We start from the raw sequence: 22,760 nt of genomic DNA, 5'->3' as shown, positions 1-22,760 counted from the left end.
TTGTCCCTCTCGGGCAAATCTGTTGCGCAGTGTAAGTCCCCCCTCCCGGCTGCCCCCCCGCTCCCATGCACACAGACGCCCACACGCGCTCAGACACGACACGGCATTTGTCCTCCTGATCTGGGGAGATCAAGTGGGAAGAGGGATCACAAATGTAATCGTCTGTAATAAATAAAATAGCCCGAGATGCTGGTGATATACAGAGGGGAAATAGGAGCTTGTGTCCTTAAAGGGAACATCTGATAAGGCCACCGAAGTGGCATCTTGCGTGTGGGAAGGAATCCGTCTTGCTGACAATCGCAGCCTGCTGTACGTGGGGAAATCCTAAAGCAGCCTGGGAGCTTCCCCGGCTCTGTGCATCCCCCAAGCTGCCGATGCTCTGCACCGGGGCTTTGTTGTCGTTGTTGTAGTTGTTGATTGGAAAGACAGGGGTCATCGTTAAAATATGCAGATGTAATTAATGGCTGGTTTATCTTCATGTGTTGGCTAAGCCCAGCTTCTGCCGCCGGCAGCCGGACTCGCGTCCGCAGTTGGCGCTTTCAGCCCACGACAATTTGGTTTTCACAGTTTAGGAATGTCAGTGGCTCTCACTGGAAAATTACTTCTGGGATCTGCAGTGGGAATCAGTCTCTCGTTAAAGAGAGACAGATTATTTACATATCCACACTACTCTGTACATTAACAAATACACACTACATATTACTATTTTCACTCACAAACGAAAAACAAACTTCAGGAGGGGAAAAAATCATATTGCCTTGAAAGTAACGTATTCATAATAATAACGTGGAAAAAATTAAATACAGTAAGCATGACGGAAAATTCAAAAGCAGGGTAAAAACAAAGACAGAACCCCCACATGAAGCAGTTAAAGCCATTTGACGGAAAGGCGAAACTAACTCAAGAACTCCACCAAGGGACAAGCAGCTGAAATGACACCACAGCAGCACGGAGCCCGCGGTGACCTTTCATCTCTCCAAAGTGTCTTGCTGATCTGGTGCAATTCTGTTGTGACCTCTTCACTCCCTTCCCAACCACAAGTGCCCTCCGGCCGCCTCGGAGCTCCCTGAGTTGCTCGCAGAGATGCACTGGGAGGCCGGCTGAGTTACAGGGAGTGCTGACACTTGGCCAGTGTCTTTCACAGCTCTGCAAATACGCTTGCAGTGTAGTAACATGTAATAGGCAGCAGTGATTAAATTATTCATTGCAGCAGCAGCCTTTCTGATGGATGTTAAAATGTAAGAGTTTAAATAAGAAAACCACAGATTTACTTTTAAGCAGATAAACCCCACATCTGTGCTTATTTAACTGAATGCTAGCTAAGCATGAAACCAGTTACTTTGTTTAAATCCTCTCTCTTTTTCTCTCTTTGAGAATTTTGAGCTAGATTATGCACCGTAAAAGTTACTGACAGAGCAGAATTAATCTGTGTTGGATAACAGTGGTTAAATCTCACACGATTATAATCGTTCATTCTTAAACTCACACTGAAGTCTGTTCAAAGTGAAAGGTTCTTGCATAGGCATGATCCATCAGCACTTCTGAGTTCTCATATTTATGAAGAATGATGAGAATTAATGTTTAGCCAAAGAGATAGTGATTCTGTTTACTAAGATTTTTGCAGTGTGTATATATTCCTCAAAAATCACAAATATTAACATTGAGATTTTTTCTTTTTCTTTCTTTCTTTCTTTCTTTCTTTCTTTCTTTCTTTCTTTCTTTCTTTCTTTCTTTCTTTCTTTCTTTCTTTCTTTCTTTCTTTCTTTCTTTCTTTCTTTCGGGTTTTTTTCCCAGATGTTGACAAAAAAAATCTAACCACTCATAATCATGCAGGAATAACAGACAGAATATGCTTAAAATCAGAAAGAAAAGTTAGTGAAAGGTCTTTAAAAGCTCATACAAAATTTTATGAGGGGAGGCATCTTTTTGTTAAATTTCTTTCATATGCAACTGCTAACTTTCCTGGATTTGCAGGGATATAAGTGAGCGCTGCACCCAGCCCCACTATTTTTTAGACTTATTTTTAAATTAAACTATTGTTCATGTTCTCTAAATGCAAAGAAAACTATAAAAAATTAAGGTGAGCTTTCATGAGTTCCTATAAAAATAGAGGAAAATTATGAGTCATTAGTACATATTCTACATAAAGAGATACAATGAGACATTTAGGAGAGATAATTAAACTGGACTTTATTTAAATGAAATGTATGAGAGCCAGGCAGCACTGCCAAAGAAAGAAAAATATGTTCATTGTCACAGAAAATATTAAATGTGTACAATTGATAGGTATATAGGGTTATTAGCAGGGAACAGTACAGTTACTCTGGAGAATAATTTAGGGTTTTTTTTATATATATAGTATTTCCAAGGTGGCTATCAGTAGTGAGCACACTGAAGGTCTCAAAGTGCTTTGTAAATTATCCCTAGGAGATAAAAGAAGTGCAATGACCTGTGCAGTCAACCAGGCAAACCACTAAAAAACATTACTCTTTCCAGATTAGGTTCATTAGACCATAGTTGTGCATTTCTTTATGTTATTTTACTATATTCTGGGTTCACATCAAAATTTGTCTTTAAATATGTGACAATAATTTCTGCTTTATTTGGTGGTTTTCTGGAGAGTCAAAGAACTATTTCTGAAGCCCTTAAAACAGGTTTGTATTCCAGACAACTACACATACAAAGAAAATCTTGTGTCATGAAATTTGATGGATAGCAGTAAAATATACTAAACTGTTACAGATATATTGAAATACAGATATTTTTAAGCCTGTGCTCTCACTTACTTCTGTCAGCTCTCCTTTATATACCAAACTGAGTACATAGACTTTGTAAAATCATTTTGACTCAACGTACTCTTGAGGACTTCTTGATCTAATGTGATTTTTCAGGTCTGTTCTACATTTTCTACTGTTTTTTTTTAAGATGCTACAAATACTTCTTCTGTAAATTAAAGTTTTCTTTTATTTTTGAATGAAAATCATGAGAGCATAAAATCTTTTGTCTAATGTTCTTAGTGCATCCTGTGCAGTTTTAATTTATTTTTAATATAATTCAGGAGATCATAGAAGATCTGGCATGTCTTCATGATTGTGCTGTGTCAGCTGCCGTTGAGCAGAAGATAAAATACTCAAGCAAGATGGCAACTCTGAGAAGTTCTGAAGAAGAACCTTTGATATTATAATTCAAGCACTGTTATTGATAACTGAATGCTGTGCAGCTCTATTCCTTTCTGTAAGTTAATGCCAATATATGTTATTGATTACATCTAAAATGAAATTTATAAATCTACACATATACTCACTTAGTTGGGAGCTATAATGTTTCTGTCTGCTTTTTCAAAACAATTACTGCTCTCTGTCAGAAAAAAAGAAGAGTAATAGTCGTATAGAACAGCCAGGGTATAGAACGCAGTTGTTCTATATTAGGGAAATAAATATGGTGGCAAGGAAAATAATTTAGAATGGGATCAAGCTCTTGATTTCCTGTTGGACAGGCTATTTGGCTTTGTTCTGCAATGTTTAAAACTACTCTACTAGGTATTTTATAACGTTAGGCTTGTCATTTATTTTCATATGAAAAGTGCATCATTAGAATCCCTAGAGGTCATGTTGCTATAAGCCTTATTCAGCTATACAGTGGAGAAACAGACAAAGTTTTCCCTTAATTCACTGTTTGACCCTGTCAGAGACATAATTATTCACTGAAAAAAAGTAAGGGCTATTCACCTGCTACCATCAACTGTTAATGGTGAGCAAGAGAAAGTATGAAGAAGTAGAGCTCTTTGTGCCTTTCCCTGAACCACATTAAAGCATAAACTTGTATATCCATGTCTATATTGTACAGGTCTAGTGAACAGCTTTGGTATTTAGCCAAAATAGCAATTAGAAGCTGAAGAAGGCCCTGGTTCTATCACCCTAAACCAGGATCCATTTTAGAACCAATAATAGTAGCCAAATATATTTGGGCTGTTAAGCACTGGTACATACCTGATCAGCTTTGCTTCTAAAATGTTTTGCACTGCTATCTAAACTCTCCAAAATAGGAATGAAGGGGTTGTAGCCACCCTTCCTGTGAAGAAGATTACATAGCCTGACATCGAAGTCATCTGATCTCATGCTGTCTCACTTGCTTTTTTTGCCATGCAGACACAGCCATACTTTGACATCTGCTTTAGGTGTTTTGCAAAATTTCTTGGTGATCATCCTTTGCATAATTGCATTTTTAGTGTCCTTTATAAGAGTAATAAGTACTGTACAGAGTGGGTTTTTATTACCTACAATATATCTAGAGGAAGAGAGGTACTGATAAGTTTCTATGTTTTTCATCTTCTGATAGAAACCTGACATATCTTCTAGTTCATTCATTCTGTGAGATGATTAAAAAGTTGCTCTTCAACAAACTAAACCTCATTCAGGGCTCAGCAGGAAATAACTGCAATCAAAGCACATTAAAGAACAGACAGGGCAAGCCAAAGTATACCTCTTTCTTTCCCTCTTAAGATCATGGGGAAAAGAGAAAAGCAGTCTAATACTGTGATAAAACTGCAGCCTGCAGCAGCTGGCTGTGGGTAAGGATATAGAACCTAATCCAAAGCACACAGAAGTCAATGGAAGCACTTTGACTAAATAAGCTTTGCATTAGGCACCTAGTGAGTGAATGATGTTTAAAGCATTCACGTAGATCTTAAGCAGATGAGTGAAGAAAATTATGTGCATTCGAATCAAAATAAATGCCATTAAAACAGTGACCCCAGAGATCATATTTATGACTCAGAATAAATTGCCATTCTTGAGCACTGAGTCCTATCCTCCATCAGTGCAAGAACTCATGTTGCATGAAAAGCATATCTTTAAAATATGTGCTTGTATATATGTGTAAAATTCTTATGTTGATACTAATCTTAAAGTTCAGTACATTATAAACATCTGCAGGCTCTTTTTACCCATTCGTGTGTTTACAGAGTGAATTTCTCTCATCTTAGGTTTGAAGTTTTTTCTGCTAAATAATACAAGATTTTTAAATTTCTTTTAATGATCTAAGTTCTGCATTCCTGACATTGTGCAGACAAACTTCCCCTTCAACTCCCTCCACTTCATTTTTTAATGATGTTCTCAGTGAATCATTTTTTAATATGGAGGACACAAATGGCTTATGACACTCTACCTCATGTGATAATGTTAAACATCTCTTTATTTAACCCAGAAATATTATGTTTAATACTCTGTATTAGCATTTTTCATAACTACATCATGTTTTGATGACTAGTAATCCTTCTTTAGTATATTGGCTGCATCTTTCTTTTCTCTGACATTTTCAGCTGATAAACTCACAGTTTATAGCTGAAAATCTAGTTACATTGCTCTTTGTACTATTAAATGTAATCTCATTTCTATTATAGAAGTCATCAAGACATCTGATTCTTCTTGTTTGTTTTTATCATTTTGATGGTTCTCAGACTTGCTTTACCAGCAAATTTCAGCAGCATGCTCTGAGGTTTTATGATCTAGTTTTTAACTTAAATATCAGAAAGCTCTATGGCAGACACTCCATAAAGAACCCCTTAAAAGCTTCCATCTAATCATGCAAACACCTAACACAACCTGTCGTCCTCTCCTGATTAGTCAATTCTTTATCTTTGTCTTAAGTAATTATTTTCATATCAGATTGTGCCAAAAGCTGTTTTGAAGTCCAGATATGTGAGATTTCATGCCTTGAATAGAAGATACATTATTAAAGATATTGATACATGGAAGTATCTTCTCTCAAATATGTTTGGATGTTAAGTTTGGTTTTTACTTCTTTCTCTATACTTCTGTACTTTTAGAAGAATAGTGTGGCCAGCAGACCAGGGAAGTGATTGTCGCCCTGTGCTTGTCACCAGTGAGGCCAGACTTCAGGTACTGTATCCAGTTCTGGGATCTTCAGTACAAGAAAGGCATTGAGGGACTGGGGCATTTCTGGAGAGGGGCAATGGAGCTGGGGAAGGGTCTGGAGGGTAATTCCTATGAGGAGTGGCTGAGAGAGAGCAGGGGGTTGTTTAGCCTGCAGAAATGGAGGCTTGGGGGGACCTTCCTGCTCTCTACAACTGCCTGAAGGAAGGTTTTAGCTAGGTGGGGTTCAGCCTCTTCTCCCAGGTAGCCAACAACAGGACAAGAGGACATACAGTCAAGCTGTGCCAGTAGAGGCTCAGGCTGGACATCAGAAAGGGTTGTTAAACACTGGAATGGACTGCCCAGGAACCTGGTGGAGTCACCCTTCATGGAAGTGCTCAAGAAATAGCTGGATGTGACATTTAGAGCCATGGCCTAGTTGAAAAGGTGGTGATCAGTCAAAGGCTGGACTTGGTGATCTCAGAGGTGTTTTCCAACCTAAATGATTCTGTGATTCTGTTCAATTACTTATTCTTTGCTTCAAAAATTATTTTGAAACTTTGCATTCTAAACCCATGAAAAAATCTTATTGAAACATTATTTATTTCCTCTCTTCTCTTTCCCTCGTGAAACTGATATCCTTACTGAAAATTCTTGTTCTAGTCTCTTCAGATACATGCATTAATTTCTTCAGAATTCTGCAGTGAAGGTTATCTGGACTATGGGCTTAAAATATTTTGTAGTCTTTGAATTCATTTTATTTCAGATGTGATAATTTTTGTTCCATGACTTTGCTTGCACTGATCACTTTGCTCATTTCAACATCACAATCCTTACTGGGACCTGAAACAATGTACACAATTTATTTGGGTATCTCTAGGTAAATAATTATAATTTTACTTATCTTTGTGTTTATTGCACATTCTGCAAAAGTGGAGCCAATGCTTTCTTAGCAACTTTTGAATAAGGTCTAAAGGTTTATATTTGACACTTTATTAAAAGTACAGGGTGTAACACTGTGAACATATTTGCCTATTTTGCCACTGCACGTTTTATTCTCTGTCTTGTTCATGTATTACCTATATATGATCTACATCATCTTCTGAAAATTCATTATTTTGAATGTCTGAATGCTTTATATTAGAAGAATGGCAAAGAAAGTGAAGATAAGTAGATAATTCCAGAGTAGAGGAACCATACCTGACCAGAAGAAACTTTGCACTTTCAAAGAGTTGAATAATATACAGCTAGATAAAAAAAAATAGGTAAAAGACTCTGAAAACATAGATTTGGCACTTACAAGACCAGAGCCATCCAGAATGTCAATAGTCAATCCAAATGACAGGTGATACTACCAGTTGCCAGGTGTTATCAAGCTGAATATACAGAAAGTGTATATTTTTATATATATATAAAGTTCTTGATAAACAAAATTCTATGAAGAGTCTTGTATCAAATACCTTAGAGAAGTTTGGAGAGATAGATCAGTATGAAAGGATGAGAAATAGAATAATAGAGAGGTGAAGATAGAAAGTGTTTAGGTTTGTTTTAAATTTTGTGGACAAATACAATTAAATATTTATAAGGGAGAAATGAGAAAAAACAGATTTCAGAAAGTTGATGGAGTTCCAATTTTAATGCATCAACACAGCTACTTCTTAAGTTATTGGAGCTTTATTTATTAACTTTTGTTTTTCTTTTAAAATAATTTTAGCATTTTTGTACTAAATGTCTATTTTTTTTTTCAAGGGGCACTGCATGATCATAGTGCAACTTCAGGAGGATATATTTAATTTACTGCAGCTTCAAAACATTTATGAACACAAAGTATTGATGATAAAACTTTCTGAGTTTTCATCTTGTGTCATTCTTGGAAGAAGTTATTAACTTAACTTGGTATTGTTATTCCTCTGAAAGTTATAAGTAAGAATGATAACTATTATGACTTCACGGCACTTCCAATAATATATCCCTTTTTTGCTTGCTTATTACTTTACTGAGTTTTAGCATATAACTTCTTTACAAGTCCACATCTATATTTAAATTTTTTAAAAAAGTCAGACTGATTCAATAATATCTGATAATGAAGCTAGATTTACCCATGATGAAATTTATAGGCAATCTTATTTAAATATTTCCAGTATTTTTATACATTCCACTCTGAACTTGAGCTTTTAAGAAGCTAGCTTTTTGGATTTTTTTTTTGTCTGAATATAAAAATCTATCCATCCAAATTGGTTGAAATTGCAATGCACTAAAATATTACATTTACATAAGAGTGGTGAGGACTTGACATTTATAGAAAATAAGTTCCTCAAATATTTTATTCACATTTTATGTAGCCCAACATGTGCTTAACTAATATTCTATTGACAATTTCATCTCTTTGTCCAGAAACTACAATACTCTGGTATAATATGGCCTTCCAGGTTTGAACACAGAGGTATGAAAGTTAGATTTGAATAGACAGAAAAAGATGAAGAAGTGCTATTGACTGTTCCAGGTATCAGTGATGTCAAAAAAAGCTGTGAAATTTGCTATAAAATTATCACATTCATTCTGTCTCTAAATAATGGTAATGTTGTATATATTTAGTTCAAATTACAAAGGCTTTTGCTACTGACCAGCCACACAGGTATCAACATATGACTTCTGTTGTTTTTTCATTTTTTTAAAATTTCAGTTTTTTTAAATAAACTAGCAAAAAAAAAAAACAACAAAAAACCAAACACAACAAAACCAAAAACTAATATAAATAACAATGTTAACATTGCCAAATATGAATAATGCAGTCAATATAGCCCTCAGAAGTCAGAAAATATCAGAATACTTTCAGCATACCCTTAATTCAGTGATTACAATCTAATGACATGTTCATCTATTCTTTCTGCACTGAATTTTAATTTGGAATATAATAAAATAAAATAAAATAACAAAAAAGGAAGGAAGGAAGGAAGGAAGGAAGGAAGGAAGGAAGGAAGGAAGGAAGGAAGGAAGGAAGGAAGGAAGGAAGAAAGAAAGAAAAAGAAAGAAAGAAAGAAAGAAAGAAAGAAAGAAAGAAAGAAAGAAAGAAAGAAAGAAAGAAAGAAAGAAAGAAAGAAAGAGCAAATGAAAAAATTCAAATAAAGAAAATAATTGAATACAATAATACTTATTTTTATTTAACTACACAAAAGAAATATATAAGATTGGATTTACAAAGAAAGTTTTTGTTCATGTTCAGTATTTGTCTCATGGCCTTATTGCCCACTGCTAGAACAGCATCTGGCACACAGAATTATTAAATGGTATTTTTTATGTGTATATCACTGCATTGTTTAAAAAATTTAAAAGCTTTATTTAATTTGTGGAAAATTGTATTATATCTGTGGGGTATCATGATTCCAGTATTAAAAATGTGAAGGTACTACAGAGACTGAGGTAAAAAATATCCATAGATTTAGTATATCTAATTTGAGTCTTTAAGATCCATATTTTTGAGGAGTGTTGAGACTTACATACTTTTACATATCCAAGCCAAACTCTCAGTGACATAAGGTGTCTGGAAATGTTCACTCTTCAGCAAAACAATCTCATTATTTCAGGTAAGAACTCAGATATGGTGAAATCACAATCAAAATGTTTTGTTCTGTGACATCATGGGGGAATTCTATCTGGAAGTGAATGTCAGTCTCCAGCTTTAAAATAAAACATTCAGACACAATGAAACCCTGGATTTTGCCTTGATTTAACATCAGAGAAGGTCAGTTCTGTACAAGGCAGCAAGTAGGGATCTTGAGGAGAAAAAAATATGGCTCTAATGAAAGACTGTGTCAGATTTCAAAAGTACCAACTGTTGTACAGGAACTATGATTACACCTATAGCTTCATTTCATAATTTTCTAACTATGAAATGAACAGTAATTCTTTGACCCTAAAAATATCATTTTAATATAATTTTGTGACATATAGTAATTTCTATTGCAGACAGAGGATAGCACAGGTCCCTGTCTTTACAAAAGGAAATGTAGTTAGGTATGCAACACTTTGGAAAGAGGGAACTGGGGTGTGGGGAAAAACTCTTGAATAAGCATAAGTGGGAGATGCACAGATGGTAGAAGTTCCCAAATGTTCTATGATTCTCTCTGGGCATCTTTTGCTATATAAGTGTGATAACATTTGTTAGAAGGCATGATTAAGGCTTTGTAGGCTTCACAGATGGAATGTAATTTAGTGGAAAGACTTGAAAGAAAGAAGGTTCAGATATGAAATGTATTCCATGAAAGGAAGGGGTCAGGTCCAGACAGGCAACATAGATACAATAACTAAACGCTGTTCTGTAAACTTTTCTGTGAAAGAAAAGATGGGAATAAGTTCCCTTCACTCAGAGATATCTCTGGTTTTCTCAAATGAATATATAACATAAAATATATTAGAAGCTTAGAAAACTAATTTAAAGTCACATATTCAATTAAATAATGTATTAGGTTGCAGCAAAACTTCCACCCTTTCAACTTCCAGTTAGCCTCATGTCCACTGTGCCGTATATATATGGTAGGAAAGAAAGCACCTTGATGAAATAGGTCAGTAAGTTTCAGAATGGAAATAAACTATTTCTCTTGACTTCTGCTTGATGGAAATGGAACAAAGTCATACCAGAAAATTCAATTAACCAAGACCCCATTTGAGAGATCCCTGCATAACATATATATATATATATATGCTTGTATGTGTATATTTGAATGTATTTCTACATATACTTATGGTCACTTTATTATAGCAAGAAAATATTTGACAAATAGCTGCTGTTGTAAAATTTCATAGAACACAAGAGCTGCCAATAGGACATCAGAAGTATTTATCAACAATACACAGAATATGGTCAATTTTCTCAGACTCATCAATAGAAAGACTTGGAGTAAATAATTGATGTTGATTTTTTTTCCTCTTTTATGTACTTCAAAAGCAGAAATAGCTTTTAGAAAATAATTTTGGTTTTAATAAAAAAGGATTAGATGTCAACTAAATGAGTACAGAAGAATGCAAACATCATTCATGCTGGAAATTTAAGGTCTGAGACAGAGAACAGCCCATGTAGTAGTGTTTTCTCACTACACATGTGCTCTCATCATAATCATTCAAGGCTTCTGTCACTTTGACTTGCTAATTCAAAAAAATAAAAAGAGCTCTGGGCCAAAGTGAGGACTAATCAACCATGAAATACTGTTTTAAAAATCATATTTTGCTGTCCATAAAGGGAAAACTTCTAAATATTCAGCTTGCGCCTTATAATTACAACAGAAATTTTCTTTTAATGAATTGTCACTAAATCTGGGCAGAGACAAAAATATTCACATCCTGTGGCTGTTTTTTTGGACCTTGAGATATAATTTTGAAGAAAAGAACACACCTTTATAAAACTGAGGGCGTATTTCCACTTTAAAGAAGAATGTCGGAGAGCCAAACTCTCCTATTTGATGTACAAGTATATTGTAGCCAAAATTTCACTTGCTGGTAGGCTGTTCTTGATAAGGTGTTTGGTTTTACTGGCTGGTTTTCTTCAGTGTTTTGTTTCCCAGACCTGTCTCTCCTTCATAAAAATATTTATGTGCCAATTTAAGGCATTCTAAAGTCAATCAGTTGCAAATGTAAGCTTGTACTATGGGACTTTCCTCTACTTTAGTGTGGTTAATGACTATGTTCCCATGACTTTTAAAAGGACTGGTGCCTCAGCACATTTTCAAAATTATGCCATTTGAAGACATTTCCATTTATAATGCAGCTTAAATCTCATTTCCCTCAATATGTGCCCTCACTTACTCTATTTTAAGGCTTCTCTGGAAAAAAAAATATATCTCAGCTGCTGCTCCTGCTCTTAATGCCTTCCTAGTCTCAGTAAGAGCAGAAACCAACTGATGCCTCATTCTGATACTCATACAGAGACAATATGCAGACACTGCACTATCCTCCATTCCTGGCTGAAGAGCTCGGTCCTACCATTTCATATTATCTACACACACAGCTGCTGCTTTGTGTGTCTGCTAAAGCTTCATGCCTCTCTGTAGTCTCTATGACTTCACAGTTTCCCTGTAGGAACTTAGAGTGAGACTGGTAAAGACTGCCTTAATTGCAAGATACTGCAGATCCTAATTGGGAAAAAAAAAGTGTCACCTGAAATAGCAGTACAGACACAGTCATGGGTGAGTGGAAGAAGGAAAAATAGAAGGGGTTATAAAGAAGGGGAGAAAAGAGGTGGAAGTTGTACTATTTGATTGTGTCCTTAGCTTGCTGAGTCAGCAGGAGCTAAGAGCTCTGCAGGGGCACACTTAGCCTTCACGTTTCTCCATAGAAACCCCATCTGGCCAACTAAATTGCCAGCAATTGAGAAGCCATGCAGGAAGCTGTATCCAGCTATTCTCATTCAGTGTGAAGGTTACCGTGTGTGGAGGCAGTGGTAGGAGAAATAAGGAAATCTTTGCAAGACTATGCATCAAATTTGGGCTGTTCACTGCTGTAGTTGTTAGACAAGGAATTAGGCACTGCAAAGAAATGTAGCTTCTGTTTTAGAAAGACCCATCAGGCAAATTTTTGAAGAAAAATCATCCTAACAAAAAATTATGAAGGAAATTCAGTAACTGTATTTTACGATAAGATTTGTGTTTGAATTTCAAAATCGAAAGCTTTTAACTGTATTTTTCTATCAGGTTATTTGAAAGAAACTTCATGGAGCCCTACTTGGCCTTTGCAAGGACATCTAAATTCAACCTCCATTTAAAAGGCCTAGAAAAATTAAATGCCTTCTCTGGGCCTGCTAACTTGCAATGTTCATTCAGATGCAGGTACTTAATGAGATATAAGCCAGAGACAAATACCACCATTGCATAAAAGAGTCCAGTAAGTTATATGGGGAATGCTGCAGAAGAATGCATCAGCCACTGGTTTATGTGCTGTAAAACAGCAACTGCACTTTATCCCTGCAGTTCAGTGTTTCCCAATGAGCAGGGCTGCTCTCTCTAGAGAGATGTGCCAGTATTAAAGGTAAAGCACAGAAGAGAGTACAGTCCAATTAATGTATTAAGTGAGGCTCTGTGCCCAGAGTGGCATTGCCAGTAGCAGCAAACTGAAGGAAACAAGATGGTCAAGTACAGCAGTGCGAAAAAAAGAGAAATGGTGGAGAAGAAGACAACACAGCATCCAGGAAAGCTTGTTACCAGTGATTTGTCTCTCTGCTCACAGTAAAATAGGTTAAATGAGACAACATCCCTTGCTGTATAACTCATTTTCCTGATGCTAGCTGTAGCCTGGTGTTGGCACGTTGTGTTGTCCAGGAGAGCTGAGTTACATTTAGGTGACTAGAACTCTTGGTAGTGCATTATTGATGAGGTCTTCACATGGTGTAAGCAGTTTACAAGGGCATCAGTATTCAGCTTGCAGTACAGAATGAGTGATCATTCAGGTTCAAAATTATTGGTCCTCTGTGTTTTATGTGAAGTATTTTAGTTTCAGGAAGAGAACTTAAATTTTAATTTCAGATTAATTTTTTCTTTCGCTGATTAAACCTAGTTTTCTATAAGCCTTGCAAAGCTTTGACAACTGGGCATGAAAAAGCTTCCCAGGAGCAAATTAACTAGTTGTTTATAAGAACACTTACCACCCCATGAGTTTTCTAAATCATCGGTTCCCAGCCAATAAGTCTGGAGATATGTGTCACATCACCAGTGAAGCAGAGAGCAGAACAGAAACTAATAAACTTCCCTCAAGAACAACACAATATACTTCATTCTATTAATGAGCAGTTGAAGTTAGATATCAACTTTTTGTACTATCTTACATGTATTAAACTGGTACTTGGGGCAGATTTCTACTAGCCTGAGTTAATTTTAAAATTTTAAAAAGGTTTCCATAAAGCTTTTTTTTTTCAGAAAGGCTAAAGAAATGGATTATTAACTAAATCTTTTCTAGCAATGTAGAAATACCAATGAATTTTAAGTCAAGTTACAGTGAGTACTGAAGAAAATGTTACAGAAGCTGACTTGCTGCTAAAACCAAGCAGCAAAAGTAAATTTATTAGGCTCCTTCTAGAAACGGTGCTCTCTTATAAATCAGATTTTAATGCAGAAAGTATTTCTGTAATTCTCTGCAAAAATCATATATTAAGGATATATGTTTATAAAAATACCCTCCCCCCATGGCTGCAGTACTAATCTTACTATATTTCTGTTCAGAATTGGCAACAAATACAAATGTAGACATATTCATTCTGTATGCTTTGCAAAACTATCTACCAAACACCGTTCTTAATCACCTGGAATCACTGTCCTTTAAGTATTAAATTTGAATATGCTGCCTTATCTTTTTGCAATGTAGTAACTGTGAGACACTATTCATGTTTGAAACACGGTTTCAAACCAGTGCACCTTCAGGTTACCTTCTGAAGTCCTTAGGACATGTCAGAGTGGATTTTAACAGCCATAATGAGGTTTTCTGTTGCTGCCTTCTGCCAGTTTAACACAGTGCTCTTTTATTGCAAAGACATCTTCCTACAATCACATCTGTATCATTTCCTCACAAAATTTTCGGTGGCAAGAGGGGGTCAATCACATGACCTTTGAGCCCTAACCACAGAACAGAACCTTTTCTTTCTTTCCATGCCATTGGGAGTTTGCCTGCTGTTTTGATGAGTCCTGGAGGGCTTCCCACGGAAAGCTAATGCAGACTGACTTTTTTCCAAGCTTCAATTCCTCTTGCTCACCAAAGAGGAGCGGGAACAAGCTTGTTCTCCTGCGGACTTCAATTCTATTCCTCATTCATCAACAGACGACAGTAGAAAACTCCCTCCTTTTCCATCATAAGACCAAAGGCCTTACAAATGACCCTAATAATGTCAAAGGAAGAAAGACCATCCAAATCATGGCTGTGTAAGTCTTATATATACATATATATATATATAATGCTCTCTAATCTTTTCAGGGTAGTGTTAAATTCTTCTGAGGATTAATTTTATGCTGAGCCCAAATGACCAGAAGCAGCTTCTCCTTTGGGAATGACTGTCTTTCCTGTTACCTTCTGTTTTTAAAGAATTCTTTTATAAATGGACTTTATTTTTCTAGTTAGGAAAGAATATATTGACTATAGATTAGAGCAAATAATTTACTTTCCCCACAGATAGATTTCTGTGATAAGAAATCTGTTCTCCTATCTCAGTAGAGACTTTTTCAAATGTTATCATTGCAGTGACAGAACAAGTAATTTAATCATTAAGTTTTTGAGACATGCCTTACTAGATTTTGTCGTTTCATTAATTCCTCCCCCTTCAAATCAAGTAGATGGTATAATAAACTTAGTGAATTCTTTATATAGATCGACACACTAGGATGCATGGAATATAGAGTAGTTTCTTATTTCATTTTTTAAAAGATGCTGATGTCTTGGCATTGCCAATCAAGGAAAAAGGATTACCATAAAAATTTCTTAGAGGCATGCTTTTCTGTAATGTATAATAGTGGGTGTCTGATAAAGGAAAATGCATATTATGTAATTCTCTTTTAGCTTCAAGGCACATGAATAAGGCCTAGAGTTCCTGATTTCTATTCCCACCTCTTTCACTAACTTATCTTAATAATTCTTTGCAGTTCACAATTTTCCAGTATGCTTCTTATGGTGAAAGAAACTAATTTCAAAGGAAGGAAGAAAGGAAGAAGAAATGTCTCTTTCAAGCATTGCTGGAAGGAGTGGCTTAATGTCCTAAAGATAATGGAAATGTCTGAATTTGCTGAGCCAATGATTTAAACTGAGGTAGGTTTGAGTGGAATCTTCTTTGAGATGTGAACACTGATTTTTCCTTCAATTTAGTGAATTGAATTGAATTTAGGATCTTTTTAGAGTAAATTTTGAACACTGACTGTGTGTTGGCTGTGTGAGGGTGCTGCTGAGCCCTAGTGCAGTTGGCAAAGGAAAGTGTATGTCCTAGAAGCAGTGCAGAGCATTCTGCCTCCCCACACTTCTGCAGAAATGTTGGGGGAAAGCCAGCATTGTGTCAAAGCCATGAAGACTGAAACTTCCTTTTTAAAACATTTTTACTTTTTGCATCCTCACCATTATTTCTCATTTAATTGGTTTTTTTTTTGTTTTGTTTTCCCCCCCCCCCCACCCCCCCACAAGGAAACAGAAAACCTGCCACGGTAGAATAGGTTTCGGTCCTGTTATAGAAAAACTTATTGATTTGTACTCCTCCCCTCATGTTTTCACTCTCTAAGTATTGTAAAGTTTTCCTATAACTAGGGAAAGGAGATAAATAGTATGGTAAGCATTCAAATTATTTTACAAACGTTTTGGCAGTATTTTAGTTTTATGACTAGTTTCAGGTTGTGGTCATTTTCATATGAAAATGTGTAGAACAAAAATTAAAGCAACACTAATTCACTGATTTAAATAGTGTTGTTGAGCCTGATACTATCTTATTCCTATGAAAAATACAACCCGCACTATAAAATGAGGGTTTAGTTCAGGTATATCTATTTGAGTGGAGACATGGGTAACAAGTTTGTTATGTGCTAGCTAAAACTAAATATAAAACAATGATAGAAGATATAATTTAAGAGATAAGTACTCATACATAGAAATAGTTGCAGAATCTTCATGCCTTTAATGTACGTCATGTGCCTTTATTTTCAGTGGACCCTGGATATTAAACATACACCCTGATTTTTTCCATGAATAAATTGTGTATTCAGACTCTGCACTCTGCATCCTTCAGCTTCCTATGCTGTGAATAGGAAAACAAGTTAGAGAATGAAAAACTCATCATGCACTCAATAGGGTTTTGTTATGGTAGTGTTAGTATTTGGAAGATAGTAGCTTCCTTTGTAAATAACTTTGAGATATGTTTCAATAGAATATTACACAATATTATATGTATGACACAGTGTGACGTTTTTATGTTCTGAATGGAGAAAAATTAAACAATCCACCAACAAGTGCATCTGCACTGGGAGCATGTTCTGGACGAATATTGAACTTCTACACCTTTAAATTTACATATTAGTTTTGAGGAACTACCAGTGTTTGTGCATAGCATGGAGCAGGCCAGAATGCAGCAAGCCCTCAGTCTTCCTCTGTGAACCCTGCTGTATTGCTTCAGGCACAGGAGTGGATATTCTAAATATGAATGTATTCAGTGCAACAGAACAGCTAGCAAGAGGGTTTCTGGTCTGGACAAAGCACCTCCCTAATAGCACCTGTATTGTTTCTGGGATGGCTGGGGCTCTGCATTGCTGTGACCATCCATGCCCAAATGTCTTAGAGTGCCTGAGGAAGGCTAAGATCCTGTTTATTCCACAAGTGGTAATTCTATAAAATTGTACCAAATGTGTGTGCTGTATGGCTGGCAGTATGATGTGACAACTGTTGAGCAGCAAAGGTCTGGCCTTGCAGCAGAGGGCTCTGTGCCACGCAGGTGTGTGTGTGACTGTGGTGGTGCAGGTGTGCACACACACCTGTTGCAGGCTTATTCATACTGCCTATAGGTTTACTTTGGAGTAAATTATCCCCACCTGAAGGTTCCCTGAGAGAAAATTAGCTGTGACAGTTCAAAAGAGAGCCCAGGAGCAAACTGACATACAAGCAGTGTGAACTGTCAATGAACTGCAGAGTGAAGTGAAATGGAGTGCTAAGTTGTTTGACAGCATGCAAAGGTGACTTAGATCAATGTAGCTTGTCAACTGTATCTGTATGGCAGTGATGTCCTAAGGAGACATACCCTGAAACACCGTCCTCATATCTTGAGTTAACTCTGCAAAGATCCCTGCACAAAGACATGCATACCATAGCTAGTTATTTTTTTTTTGTGTGCCTTCTCATTTCTGAAGATATTTTGGTGTCAATGTCTTTCATGCCTCATGTATTTACTCAGCTTTTTATGCTCAAAAATACTTTACTTTTCAATTTTCAGTGCAACTCTGATATAACACAGAAAAATTAAATGACAATTTAATTCTATTGTAAATTATTATTTCCAGAAGGCAGCCTTATTTTCAAAGACCACACTTTCTGTATAAAATAAATGTCAAGGTGACTATTTCCATTATCTTTACTGTATTTATAACTTCCCTGTAATTTTTTTCACAGTTTTTATACCCAAATCCTACTTTTTTCTAGCTTTAACCAGATATTTGAAAATTGTATTTCTCTTTTTGCCTTCCCCTTATCCAAAATTCTGGAAGAAATTTTATTTCAGTAAAAGTACAATCAGTAAGAGTGGTAAATTTTACCAGTATCCATCTTGTATTATATAATTCATAGTTGTCTTTTAAACAGAAATATTTTCCTCATTCATTTCATAGAGATTAGACAGAAAAAAAAAAATAAACTAACTTTTGGGAACATTCAACTGTAAACCATAAACCTTTCTCTTAAAGTTCTTTAACCATAAGAAATTGTATGCCTGTAACGAATTTGAAGAATTTCTGTGTTTTGAAAAGTCCTGTTATTGGAAACTCTACTTTCTTAAAATACTGTTGAAAGAATATGGCTAGCAGTAGGATATGAATTTTCAAACACTGGAATAAAGTATTCATGGTCAGATTCATATTGGGCAATCAAAGTGAACTTTAAAGCTGAAATTAAGCTCCTACATTCAAAAGAACATTTCAGAATGTCTCCATTACAATTAGCTCATAATGGAGAAACTCTTATTTTGGATTACCAACTCTCTGGTACACTGTCTATGAGGGAGATAGAGGGCTTTGGCCAGGAGAACAGACAGGAAAGAACCCTACTGCTGAACTTCCAAACTGCCCTCTTTTCAAATTTGTTTTTTAGTTCAGTGTATCTCTGGTATGGAATCCCAAAATTCTCACATATGCAAAATGTTTTGTCTGCTGTGCAACAGAAATTGCATGCTCTTGTTTAGGTCAGGAAATACCTGCATACATGGCTGAATAGCCTTTATAGCAAGTATAAGCCTGAGATGTAGGTTTTATTATCTCTTGGTTAGTTGAATCCTTTACTGGATTTCCATGTAATTTGCTGTGTAAAACAGGACAACTAGCCACTGTTTAAAAAGGAAAATTTTGTTCTGCTCACTAGGCTGTCTCAAGAGATAAGAATGCTCTGATTGAAAAAAAAACACCAAACATCTCAAAAAAAGACTGCAAGCTCAAACTCAGTTGTACTAAGTGGGGGTTTTTTTTGTTAGATAGCTTTAGAGAGATCTCTTTTTTTTGTGCAGCCTGTGTTTAACTTTTACTTTAAAGAGGTGTTAGATATTTTTAAAAATTGTGATATAGCAGTAATTTCCTTTTATGTTCTGGGACTCCTAAAACTCATACTCATGGTTGAATATGGTTTTGCAATACATTCTATTTTTGGTGACTTTTATGTAAAGAACTGCAGTCAAGAATGGAATTATAACACCCTTGTACTGGAACAAGGAAACACAGCCATCTGGCATGCATGGGCTTCATCATTTTGCCAATTTTTTTTCCTACAGCTTATTTTAGTATTTGGGAGAACCTTCTTTTACTTGGTGCTTTTGTCAGAGGGAAAAATGTGCAGATAGGCATACAGTCTATATCTGTAAGATCTTTTCACAATCTACACTGTGCTGAATGATTTGTTAAAGATTCAAAATCGTCTGTGCTAACAGATTATTATATAAATATGAAATTTTTATGGAACTGCTGAATTTGTTGTCACCTGCATGATTTAATAAATTTCTCAGGAGATGTTTTTCCACTGGAATTTTAAAATGAAAAAAAAAACCAACCTTGTTGTCTCTCAGTGTATTTACTCAGTTTCTGTACAATCGTGTTTTTAAAGGAAATACAAACAGGAAGCAACTCAGGGGTCAAGAAGAATCACACTATATTGGAATTGGATTTGGACAGATAGTTAAGAGTTATTCTTTCTCCTCCAAGAGTCCTACTTTTTTTTCCCTTTTTTTTATGGAATGAAAATTTAAAATGCAATTTATTTTTCTCTTTTGTGGAAAAAACCACACTCTGGAGTACTTTTAAATATATTTCTAGCTATTCTATTTACATTTATTAGAGGAATTGTCATTTTTTTTCTGTTAATTTAGTGCTAGTTTGGGCCACAACTCAGTAAATGGAAACAAGAATTCCTCCTATTTAAGCACTCCAAGGGTATGTGTGTAGTTCTAGGAAGTCTTAATCAGCTCTGCTTCACACTGGCCCTGGAATGGTGAGGGTTATTACTTACAACTACCAACAACAAATTCAAGTCTTATTTCTCACTCATACTTTGATTCAACAACTCCAGGCAGATGATGATCCCTTTCAATTCATATCTTTGCCTTCTAGAATGAGAAGGAGTTAAAGAATGTGCAACATTCACTTAATTTTGCATATTCTTTTATTCATTTAAGTCTTTCTTACTGCAATGCATAGGCATCTCACAGAACTAAAAATCCTCACTCTTGCATAGGGCCTCTTTAAAAAATCTCTACATAGTTCTCAAAACTAAGAAAGGCAAGGTTAAGAAAGGTCAGGAACACTTCAGAACAGATATGGAAAAAGGTACCAGCCTCTGCTTTTCATAAATTAGCTCCAGTCCACATTTTAGTATGTTTTAATACTTCATACTTTTTGACTCTGGTCACATGAGCTATAATTTTCCTTCTATTCTGAAGCTGTATTAGAATTGGCCATATTCTGTGTATGTGACATGCAGAGAATGGTGACAGAGGTATAATCAGGGAATATTTCCATCTACCATTCCCTAGACAGGGAACAGGTATCTGCTTCTTGCTGGAAATAAAAGAATGAAACCTTGAAAAGCAAATTGCGGATAAGAATGCTGAAGAAGTCCAAAAAAGTAAATCTGGTGTGTGAAAGCTCATCTGTATCATATCTGCATTCTCTGTGTAATTAACCTCCTTTACCCCTTAATAGTGTGACGAGTTTGGAAGGCAGCCTTCATTTTGTCATATACCAGTAGATAGCAAATTAAATCTAAGAATTAGCCATAAAACAGATTATAGTCCAAAGAGTCCTTGCAGGAAACAGCACTCAGACAAATTGAAAACTATTCAGTTCTGCTGGTATCCTGTGGGTCAAGGATTGGAAGAGAAATTATAACGCCCCGTTAAAGAAAATCAGTACTTTTGGAGACCCAGAAAGGAGTTTTACAAGATGAGAAGCTAGAGTTTATAAGGCTTTTTGGAACACAGAAGTAGCTGACAATCATTCATTTTGCCTTCAGTATGGTGCAACATTGGTAATTCTAGCAACATCTGATGATGTCTGTAGTTAGGAATATCTAAATATTTTCATTACGAGCAACATTTGTCAGACATGAAGGCTTTTGCTATTTCAAGCTGTGTAAGCATTTATTTTTTAAAGCTGTAATACTACCATCAGTACTTAACTTCTTGGTCACCCCACAAAATTCAAGAAGTCGTTCAGGTCTGAATTGGAAATTTGTGATGTTGCTGAAATACCCACTGAATCATCATGAATTGTCACTGAAAAAAGTTAAGCTACTGGGGAAGACAGGAAGAAAATATGTTTTAGCACCAGAATAGAGCATGCAATTTTTTTCATTTATTCTCTACTGAAGAATTTTTGTTCTGTATATACTACTGCTGAAATAATATCAGTATCAATTTTATAATACCGTAATAGATCACCAACTGGTCAGTCTTAATGCTTTTGAGACAAACCAGCTCAGCAAGTCTGGCAAGTTATTTAAAGTACATGTCACCAGAGACTTTATAAGGATATGCGAAATTGCCATTTTCTCATACCAATGGCAGCAGGTAAATCTCTTGAGATTTTTTGAAAGAGTTGTCAAAAATGTGTTCCCTCAAACAGTAAACAAAAACTTTCACAGAAATTCCATAGGTGAATTATATAAGAACAGCATTTTTATTGTAGTTTACATTGTTATATGAGACATCTGTACATCTCCAAGTATAGCAGCAGTAATTGTATTAGTATTAAAACATAAATTGCATGTTGAGTAATTTATACTCACATTTACACACATTTAATACAGCCTTTAATTCCAGTCCTGTGCCACCCTTTCCTTCTTTTTTCTTTCTTTCTCCTTCTCCTTTCCTTCTCCTGGCATCTTGATCATTTATACTAATAGAACTGTAAAAGTTACAATGTGCTTCAACAAATTATTGTGACATTTATTTTCCTTCTTTTTTTAATGTTTCATAATTGCGCTTACTAAATCAATAACCTTAAGCCTAAAGAGGTAATTATAATATCTACAACCACTGTATAAAATAATCAGGACTAACAATAAGGCTTTGATTAGCTGTAAGGGTTACTGTACCAAAGTTCTGTTTTCATTTTTCAAAATACTGTTTTCCAGGTACTTTTGTGTTTCCTTGTATTCAAGACATATACTGCACTTTGCAATCAAGAGAATAAAGGAAAATCAAAGAAGTGCCCACCTTAGTGTTGTTAAAAAATGCTGCACATATCATCCACTGCATTTCTGACTGACAGTTCTTGAAACTAAGATTGACAACATGTAGGATGTAATGAGTGGGAAGACGACTGGAGTGTTCAGCTTATAAAAGAGAGGTCTGCCTTCACAATAGCACTAGAAGTTGTTACAGTCATCTGTTACTGCATTTGAAGAAGCATATGATAAACAGTGTCTAAAAAATCCCAAAATGATGTAAATGCCTACTTTTTAAAATTATGGATTATATTTATGGATCAGCACATTCACTATATTGTTTTCTCAGGGCAGTGCTGCACTAATGATATTTTTCTTAAGATGTTAATAGACAAAGAACAGGGGGAAGACAGATAGTAATTACCAGTGAATGGACAGTAACTTGACACTATGCCCTCAGTACTATGTAAAAAACAGTAAAGGAATGAGAGTTTCTGAGGTCAAGTGAAAAGCTCGTTTCCACATTGATTG

General features: G+C 35.6%; 1 long non-coding RNA gene across 1 annotated transcript in view; it reads left to right on the top strand.

Moving 5' to 3' along the window:
- LOC115947655 overlaps positions 1 to 22,504 on the top strand; it is a 23,074-nt gene extending 570 nt beyond the window's left edge. The window contains exons 2-6 of the long non-coding RNA XR_004081522.1: positions 3,059 to 3,234; positions 5,828 to 5,900; positions 14,670 to 14,770; positions 15,485 to 15,647; positions 22,197 to 22,504. This is a non-coding gene — a long non-coding RNA (uncharacterized LOC115947655). The remainder of the gene's footprint in view (positions 1 to 3,058; positions 3,235 to 5,827; positions 5,901 to 14,669; positions 14,771 to 15,484; positions 15,648 to 22,196) is intronic.
- Positions 22,505 to 22,760: the final 256 nt, after the last annotated feature.

This window comes from Geospiza fortis, unplaced genomic scaffold, assembly GCF_000277835.1.
Source record: "Geospiza fortis unplaced genomic scaffold, GeoFor_1.0 scaffold40, whole genome shotgun sequence".
In the NCBI taxonomy this organism is placed as follows: Eukaryota; Metazoa; Chordata; class Aves; order Passeriformes; family Thraupidae; genus Geospiza; species Geospiza fortis.
The sequence above is the reverse complement of the archived record's forward strand: the minus strand, read 5'-3'. Positions and strand labels throughout refer to the sequence as shown.